Consider the following 9,909-nt stretch of genomic DNA (forward strand, 5'->3'; position numbering starts at 1 on the left):
AGGCTCGGCTCCGCCCCGCCCGGGGCACGGCGCCTGCCGCGGGCAGCGGGGCGGCCCCGCCGCTTCTCGCGTCGCCGCCCGGGGCTGCGGATCCTCGCTCCGCCGGCGGCCCCGGGCCGGCCCTGTCCTGCCCTGTCCGCGCCGGGCTCCCAGCTTTCCTCGGCGTGGCACGGAATGTGCCGGGGCGCCGCCGAGCCCCTCTGACGTCTTGATCCTCTCCGAGAACTTAACAGGATCGCAAAGCTCTTCGAGCGGCTTTTCCCGGTGAGCCGGGCTTAGGCGCTCGGGCTGCGGCTGTAATCCGGCCGCGCCGCGCGGAGGGGCGGCTCGGCGGGCCCTGCCCTGCCCGCCGCCCCCGCCTGCGCTGCCGCGGCTCCCGGCGCGGCCGGAGCGCGTCCGGGCCGGCCGAGGGCAGCGCTGCCCGCAGCGGCGCGCTCGGAGAACGCCCCGGGGCTCCGCGTCCGCGCAGCGGACCGACGGACGGACTGAGAACGGACGGACGGAGGGAGCTGCAGAGTTCGGATGCTGCGGAGGAGAGCGTGGGCAGGTGAGTGTGGAGCGGGAGGCAGTAAGCCTTCTGTCACGCCTGTGAGAGTGGCATCATGTCCTGCGCCAGGCTTCAATTCCAAGCCTTAGCCCAAAGGCTTGAAACAGAGACGTAAACTTTGTTTATTTATTTAATTTTACAGAAAAGTGTTAATTTGATTAATTGATGGAGAGATTTGTGTACTGACAATTAAATTGGATTCAGGGCACAAATCTGAACAGAAGCGGGGCTGAGGGGACTTATTCCACTCCTGTTCACTGACACTTAATTTTACTAGCTTGATCCATGTGTCTCTTCGCTTCTCCAATGTCTGGTGCCTGAGGTTTAAGCATGAGGCTATCAAACCCTGTATAAAAAAAGATGCTAGCAAATACTACAGGCAGTGAAAGGAAGTAATTTTCCAGTGATTTCTGGTGCTTCCCATAAATTTGCCTTGGTTTTAGAAATAAGACATCTTTTGCAAAAGTCCCGTACTGTAATCCAGGCCATAGTCTGCCTAAGAATGTAGAAGATACAGTAATAACTATAATCAGTGTCTGTCTGTAATGCCAGGTCCCCTCATTTGACAAGAGGAAAAGTCTAAAGAAGATAAGGAAAAATTATGTGAACGTTACTTTAGATCTCTGAAGAAATGATGTTAAGTGTAAATGTTGGTACCTGTTGATCTACCTGTTTTAACTATATTTTGTTTTCCAGATTCGTAGTTTCTGCATTCAACTGATTTTCGTATTTAAAATCTGTAATTTTCATTTTTACAACTGAGTAAAACTACATCTGCAGTTTCAGATGTTACAGATTTTGGAATAGCATAACTGTGTGTCTTCAGTCAGCACGCTCTTTGGTTTTCTCCTTCTGGTATTTTTCATGTTGTTTTCTTTGAGTATGCCTGCTAAAACCATCTGATTAGAAAAATACATGTTGCAAATGAAAATGGGACTGTCGGGATGTTGAATCAGCGAGGGTAATCATTGTAAACAAGTAGTGAATGACTTGAGGGAAGAACACATCAGCTTTAAAAAATTATACCTCCTCTTTCCATATCGGCATGTGTCAGCTTTGCCTGCTGTGTATCGCAGCCTTTGTCATCCAATTTGCACCCAAGCTCAGTCATTTCGGTTCAGCACGTTGTCCGCCAGCCTTCTCCAATGTTGCCATCTCTTTTCATTAGCATCTCTTAAATCCTCTTCGGTAGGATGCCTCCTTACGGCTTGTGAAACGTGACACGGTTTACCCCTCGTGTGTCCCTTCCCCAGGCAAATGGGGTGGCTCCGATGGTTCGCGTGAAGTGTGCAGGGAGTGAATTTAAATGGGGGACATTCACACGTATGCAAACACACATACTTGTTTTATACGCACACATTCAGGAGTGTAAACCTGCTGTGCTCCTGATGTATTCATGCCTCTGCTATGTTCGCTTTTAAGAGTTACTTCAATGCATGAATGCACGGACAGGAGACACTGGCAGAACCAGTGAATTTTAGACAAAAAATTCTGTGGCTGCAGAAGCCGGGCACAGAGGTTTTTTGCTGTTTGGGAACATGGATACCTGCACCCTGTTAACCCATGCTGGCTGCAGAAACAACATGATGTGACTTGTTTGTGCTGTCAGGTGTAATTTTTATTTTCTGTATTTTAATTTACAGTATTAAAGTCAATACCCACAGCTAGTTTCTTCTGAAAAGTTTCCAATCTAAAAAAGAATTCATCTGCAGAAAATGGTCTGCAGAAAACTTTAGTAAATCTTACGAAATTGGACTATATTGCTAATAGTTCATAGTTACAGAAGGAAAACTCTGTACAAATAATTCAATTTATTTGAATTATTATTTTGGTACTAAAAGGTGCCAGAGACTCAGCCATCAAATAGATCAAAGGTAATCATGTGTATTTCATTCTAAAACCATAAATTATACATACATGAATAATGCAATGCTTTGTGAAGTGCATGCACATCTAAAGTACCTGTGGAAGGTAGAGTATTTGACATCCTTGGTTGGTCCTGAGGCTACTGGGCTATGTGTAGAAATTTTGTGCATTCTCAGGAGATGTCAGTGCTCATAAACTGTAGAAAATGCAATATGATGTAGCAGAGAGTAATACATTTCGAGAAATGTGCTTTTAAAAGAGGCCCTAGAATTTAAGAATTGTTGATTTAAACTGTAATGAGTTCATGAGGGTAGGTTGGTACTGCTGATTGTTTTTTCAGCTCCCTGAGCTTGATCTAATAGCCTTCATATACAAAGCTGATTGCCATATGAGTGTACCAGAGTCCAGTGTGCAGGTGAATTTGCAAACCTCCAAATCCTTGAAGAAAGGGTTGTGCCTTTTCTTCAAGCCATGTCATTATTTCAGAGTTCCAGTGTCCAGTTTCTGATGTCTGTTTGTTGCCATTAGTTGTTGCATCATTGGAGCTGCAGCCTGTCACACAGAGCGCACACAAGATACATAATGCACAGCTGGGCTACAACTATTAGCAAGTGATATAACAAGGATCATGTAGGTGGAGGTCAAATCCCAGAATAAATCTCAAAGACTTATCAGGGTTGAACCTGAGAGGCTGTGTGAGGATTTGGAACGTGTCTTAACTAAAATGATGTTAGTGATCCTATGCAGCTTATCACTGCTTCTACAGCAATAAATAAAATGCTGAAAGCTTCAAGAACAACAGTGTTTTAAAAACTACACAAACACACAGGATGCATTATAAAATCATATTTAAAGTCATCTTTTACTTTGTGGTGGTGATACATATTTCACCTTAAAAAGCTCTTTTTTGAATTTTGCCATCTTTTCTTTCTGTAGTCCTTTCACTCTAAACAAATAAGCCTTAAGATGCTAAGTGGTGGTATAAAGAGCTCGATCTGTCATTATTACTTGATGAACAACTACATTTACTTTGTATCATGTGTATTAATTCTTGGTTGGTTGACAATTTTGAATTAAGTTAGGTTGGATTGATATATTCTGCCCCAAAAGGGAACTGCTAGAGTCACCCAAACATGAACTCTCAGTGCTTTTGAGAGGGAGACTACAGTGATTCAAAGATCCTTCACAGATATTTGACAGGCTGCAGAGCTCACTTTGATGGCTTAATGGATAGCTATCAACTTCCTAAATTTGTTATAATTTGTAATATTAAAGTGTGTGCCTGTGTGTTAGGACTTTTTTCCCTGCTGAGAGGGTGCCAAATTTTCTGAAACCCAGGCCTCGAAGCTGCTCGGAGGCCTTGACTGTGTCCAGATTGCAGTGGGTGCTGGAAACAGATACTCCTGCTGCCATAGGTGTTCTAGAGCACTGAAAACCCATGAGAAAGCTGTTTGTAGCCCATAATCTACTGGTAGCAGGCTCTGGAAAAAGGAGGCAAATTGGTTTTTTTCTTGCTTAGTTTGAAGCAGACTTGAAAAGGTTTCTCATTTTTGAGGTGCAGCTGCTCAGCAAAATGCAATATGGCGCAAACAGGTGAATCACCTTGAGAAAGAGGGGAGTTACAGCTCTGAATTGGGTGCCACTCCTTTGGGCCTGGAGTTGGAAGCCCAGTTATTCTCAGTATCCCAGTTTAGTTTCAGTCATTTCACAGATTCCTTCTCAGTGCCTTGTTCCTGCTCACCTACATTTCTGTATTTCTACTTCAGGAAATCCTTTGGATGGCAGAGCTCCTAAAATTTAGGTACTGCAGCCTTCGTAGCTCTAGTTCTGGATCTTTAATGATGTGGTTCTAAAGAGACAAATAGAACCTGATTTTCAAAATTAGGAAATACGTACATGAATCCGAAATTTTCATGTTACTTGAACTTATATTTGTTGTCAAACAACTTGCTGTCTTCTTAGAAATGCTTCTTTTATACCAGACAGTGTCTTGAAGATAGTTTGACACAAAACCTCAGTTGCTATTGGATCCAAAAAGGAAGAGGGTAGAAGAGCCTGACCACTTACATTTAAAGTAGGGAGTGCTATCTGATGTATGTAATTTGTTGCATTTTTAGTAGGATAATACATCTGTCTTGTTTAGCTGTAGTTTCAGTCTCAGTGATTTAGGCACTGAAAAGCAGTGTTCTTGAGTGTGGAGTTACTAATCTCTTTCAGGTAAGTATATTGGGTAGCAAGGAAGAAAAGCCTAGGTGAGAAAGCATGCTAAAATTCTAATTAAGGCATTGGTAACGATACCAATCTTTCACGAGCTAGGAGGGATTCAAGTTTTATTTTGCTGGGTGACTAGATTGAGGCTCGGAGGACAATGTGTCCGTCTGTCTATCTGTTCTTTTGTTAAATCACTTGTGAGCTAAATACCTGTTTTAAGTGCCTAACATGGATTTGCAAGACTTGTCAGCCTTTAGGTAATCAAGTTTTACCCTCAGAGTAATTATTAGCATTAACTATTCAGAGCAGAGAGTGTAATTCCCAGGTAGGAGCTGTTATTTATAAAAGGCAGGTACCAGGGTGGGGTGGGTGCAGTGCCCAGGGGCTGTCAGGGGATGATGTGAGCAGCAGCCAGGGCTGCTCACATGGCTCCAGCCAGCTCCAGCTCAGCCCCTGTGGCCAAGAGGCTGGCACTTCAGGGAAAAAGCACTTAAGAAAGAGTAGGATGCCACAAAGGCAGTGTGAGGAGACTGAGGGGGAAAGGGAGGGTGAAAACCATCTCTGCAGAAAGCAGGGTCAGAGAAGGAGCAGAGGTAGTGGTGTGGGCACTGGAGTGGGATTCCCCTGCAAGTCTTGGAGGGCTCCATGATGGAGCAGGCACTGTGGAGGACCCTTCAGTGGAGCCATTCCTGCAGCAGACTGCAGCCAGTAAAGAGGAGCCCATGCAGGAAGAGGTTCTCCTGACAAGGACTGTGGTCCATGGAGGACCCACACTGGAGCAGGTTTATCCTGCAGGACTGCAGCCGGTGGGCTGGACCCACACTGGAGCAGTTTGTGAAGGACTGCAGCCTGCAGTAAGGACCCACACTGGGTCAGGGACACAGTGTGAGGAGGAAGGAGTGGTAAGGAGGAAACATTATGGACTGAATGCAGCCTCCCCATTTCCCAGCCCCTGTGCTGCTGGGTAGGGTAGAGGAGCTGGAGGAGTTGGGAATGTAGGGGTAAAGTTGTATGGTAAAAGCAGGGCAACCCCGACGAAGGGGAGAAATGATGCATCTGACTCCTTCGATATCAGAAGGCTAATTAGTTACTTTATTATAATATATTGTTCTATACTATATTACATCTAAACTGAATCTGCACAAGCACTCAGCTCTACTGAACAGAATCTTGTGACTGTCTCCTGACCAACAGTCTGGAGATGTGCTTGGTCCTGATAGGCCAAGAAAACAAACCACCATCACTTTGGGCAAACAGTCTCCATATTGCATTCTGCTGTAGCACAGCACAGGAGCAGCAAATGAGATAAGAATTGTTTCTTCTTTCTCTGAGATTCCTCTCTGCGAATCCCAGAAAATATCCTTGGGAAGTTGTGCCTTGCTTTTTCTCTGTGAAGAGAAATGTGGCCACAAAGGTGAATCTGGGGAAAATGAGTGGTAGAGTGTTTTGTCTTTGTTTCCCACCATCCAACTCCATTTTAATTTGCACTAAATTGAGTTTTCCTCTGTTTGAGCCCATTTTGCCTGGGATGACAATTGGTCTTCCAGTGTTCTTTTTCTTGCCGCTTTTTCGTCTTGACCCATGATGAGCTTTCTCCCACTGGGCTGCTGAGGAGAGGAAGAGCAATAGCAGCTATGTGGGCATCTGGCAGCCAGCCAAGGCCAACCCACCTGGTTTTAAATAAGAAGCTGAGCTCTACTCACTTCTTAAAACTACCTTGTGAGAACCAGTGTTTAGTAGCAGTTTTGGGATTGCAGGTCCCAGATGGTTGGAGCTGTCTCCCTGTGTCCTTGCAGAAGGTGTTTGTGGAGCCTCCTGGCTCTTCAGGACTTTCCTGCTGGCTGGCTGACTCCTGTTAAGCTCCCTCAAGTTGATTACTTGCCATATTTTGGATCTAATGTTGAAAAGTCTCCTTCCTAGACTATTAAAAACATTTATCATTAGGGTTCTTAGAGGCCTGGAAGGAACAAATATTTCTTCTTCATCAGATAGTTCATAATTTGCCAGAACTTTATGGGCTTTATGCAGTTCCAAACCACGTTGCTTCAGGAGGTCTCAGCACCTGCACTGTACCCAAATGACCTCACTGTTTATTTGTATCTGTCCTGTGTTCAGTCTCTCTCTACCACAGCTGGGCACAGGTGGTAACACACTTTCATCCACTCTTCCTACCTCATTCCCAAAATACATTAATGTATTTTATTGCTTGAGAGTAGAGTTGTATTTCTGTGAAAAATTTCCCCCCTCCTTTCCTCCAGTATAGTGCAGAATAAGAGTTCAGACCACAATTTATATTGAATGAATTTTACAGCTGAAATTATTGTAAGGGATCTGAAATGAGCTGAAATTTTACCTACATATTTTTATTTTATAACTTTATAGTCTTCACCTTTTAGGGTGAGCAGACCCCCTTTTCCGTTCTCTCCCTTTTCCAGGTCTTTAATCATTCTTGCCATGCTGTTATTCTGCTTTATCTTTCTGATTAATAGAAGGACTTGGAGTGTCTGCACTATTGTTTCATGGAGCAGTTTTAGTGGTTTTTGTGTCATTAACAAGTTCCATGTATACATTGTCAGTTGTTGTGTCAGCAAGCCTTCCCTGCCGTGGGCACACTGTTTCACTGAGCTGTACCTATGTCCTAAGTTCATAAATTGGTTTGTGTATTGAGACCATAAGGACCATATAGTTCCAACTCCTCTTGCCCCTGACCAGGTTGCTCAAAGCCTCATCCAGCCTGGCCTTGGATGCTAGCTGCGGGGGGGGGCATCCACAGCTTCTCTGGGCAACATGGTCCAGTGTTTTGACACCATCATAGGGAAGAATTTCTTCCTCATATTTAATCCAAAACTACCCTTTCGTGTTCCCTTTCTGTGTGCATATGGTTCATTTAGAAGCATGTAGAGCAGTAGTTTTCATGCTTTTCACCTGTGTTCATGGGTTTCCATTTGCCTGTGTTGCACATCATTTATCAAATTGAGAAATTGCTGTAGTTGATGTTGGCCACCCTGAGGTTCCCTGCACTCCTTTTGTTTCTCTTGCCTATACAATTTTTTGCCATACTGAGATCTTACTGTATCACCACTTCATCTTTCCATCAGCATCATTAACAACAGATTTTCCTATGGAGCTCTGAGGAATACTGTTATTAAACTTCTGCAGTGGTGAAGGTGACTATTTAGTCCTGTTATTGCTTTCTGTCTTCTTGGGTTTTTTTAAATCCAAAACAGTGTTTGGCTTCATATGCTATTACTCTTTTTAGCTTTTGAGAGTCTGAATAAGCTTTCCTGTATTCAGTGCTCCACTGGCATACTCAAGCCTTTCAGGAGGTTTGGAGTATCTAATTCCAATATCTGTTAAAAGTGTTTAATTCCAGATTAGCAATATCCAATTTCCGCCATTTCAGTTTTAAGTGTAAAGAAATACTGTACTTCATGTTTTTTAACCAAACTTTTGGGAACTGATGCTCAAATGCATCTGGAAGTCCATGTGCCACACCTACAGCATTTGAAACTTAGAACGGCATTGCTCACTCATCTCCAGTTTCAGAAGCAATGTGTCTTTTCAGTGAGGGAATGCATGGTGTTGGTAGCCAATTACCTACATCACCCCAAGACTTCAGAAGGGTTTCATTGTCTCGTGCTTTTATTGTTTTAACAGTTTTATTTGCTTAACAGAGTTGCTTACTTTGTTGGAGGTTATAAACCAGGTGACCCTTGTTTTTAAGAACTGCTGTAGGTAGACATCAATCTGATTGTGAATCACCAGAACTGATAGGTGTAATGGTTAAGTGTCAGAACTAGTCAAGAACTTCACTCAGTGAGCTAAATTTGCTCTGAAATTACAACTTCAGAAAAAAGGTTAATGCTTTGTTACTTATGAATAATTATTCCCACTATCAAGCTTTTAAAACTCTGAGTTATGTTTTTAACATAAATTATCTGCATTTTAGAAGTTAATTCTTCTGAGTGAACGTTCCAATCTGAGAGTGGGTTGAAAGAATTCAATTTTTTAAATATCAATGTGTAATAAAAATGCCCATTTTTTCCCCAGTAAAACTTCAGTTAGTCAGCATGAACAAGGTTCAGTTTGAGGTGAAACACAGACATTAACTGATTGAAATTGAGGCAAAATTAGTGATGGGGAATACTAATACAATTTTTGAATATTTAGTGATGCCCATGATGCCCAAGGCTGTTTCTAGAGTATTTTCATTATTTCTGGATGAAAAAAAAAACAACAACCACACAAACCACTTTAAAATATATTAAATAACTTTAAAAGTTGTGTATTATTTTCTTTAATTGTCTGGGAATTGAGTTGAGGCTAAGTCAGGTATCTGGTTTTCAAGCAAGTGGGTGCATAATGCTCTAATAATGGATAGAGAGCTTTGCTTCAGGAATAATTCAGGTCAGAAAGTTGGTTTCTGAAAGATCTGTATTTCATTTGGTGTCAAAGGTGGATCTTGTGTGGTCAGTGAGACAGAGGATTGCAGGTGAAAAACGGACATGACCTAGTGTGAGGGAGTTGATTGATCCTGAGGGGATTTCATTCTAGTCATATTTCAAACAAAAAAGGTTCCTGAATGGAATTTATAAACATTTTCTTTTTTAAAATTCAAAGCTTTCACTGAAATTCTTTCAGTCCTTCATTTGTAAGACTTTTGTTTTGAGGCTTAAAACTCATTTTGTAAGTAGTAGATGTGATGTGAATTTGAAAAGGCATTGAAGATCAAATCTGGAAAGGGATTCAGACAAATATTTTAAAACTTGTAGGAGATGAGCTGCTAAATAGCTTAACAGAAACTGTTTTGAAGCACTGTAATAAAACCCCCTAGTGTGTGTTTACTACAGAGTTTTAATAATATAGAATTATAACTTGGCTTACATTAAACTAAGGGGTAAATGTAATTAATTATTTGCTTGGTTAATATGGATTTTTGGAATAAAAATCTTAATCACAAAATAGATAAAATTAGCACAGGGGAATCAATGTGAAGTGGAATGGGTTTTCCTAGCACATGTATTACCTGGCTTTTTTGGTTGACTTTCTCACTAACCTTCTTTTAATGAGATTTTAAATGCAATTTCACTTTGGTATGACAGTGTAGGTAGCCCATAAATCCCAGAGACTAAAAGAATATAGTGTCATGTAACCCTTTTTTCTTTGGTCATGATGAATCTTTGCTAACACTTTTTTTTTCTGTCTACTGAAAATAAATGAAGAAGTACATGTCATGTATGTGTGTAAATATCACTGACTGTCCCTCGAATGGTTGAAATTGCTTT

Source organism: Pyrgilauda ruficollis, unplaced genomic scaffold (assembly GCF_017590135.1).
Source record: "Pyrgilauda ruficollis isolate IOZ18807 unplaced genomic scaffold, ASM1759013v1 scaffold22, whole genome shotgun sequence".
NCBI lineage: Eukaryota > Metazoa > Chordata > Aves > Passeriformes > Passeridae > Pyrgilauda > Pyrgilauda ruficollis.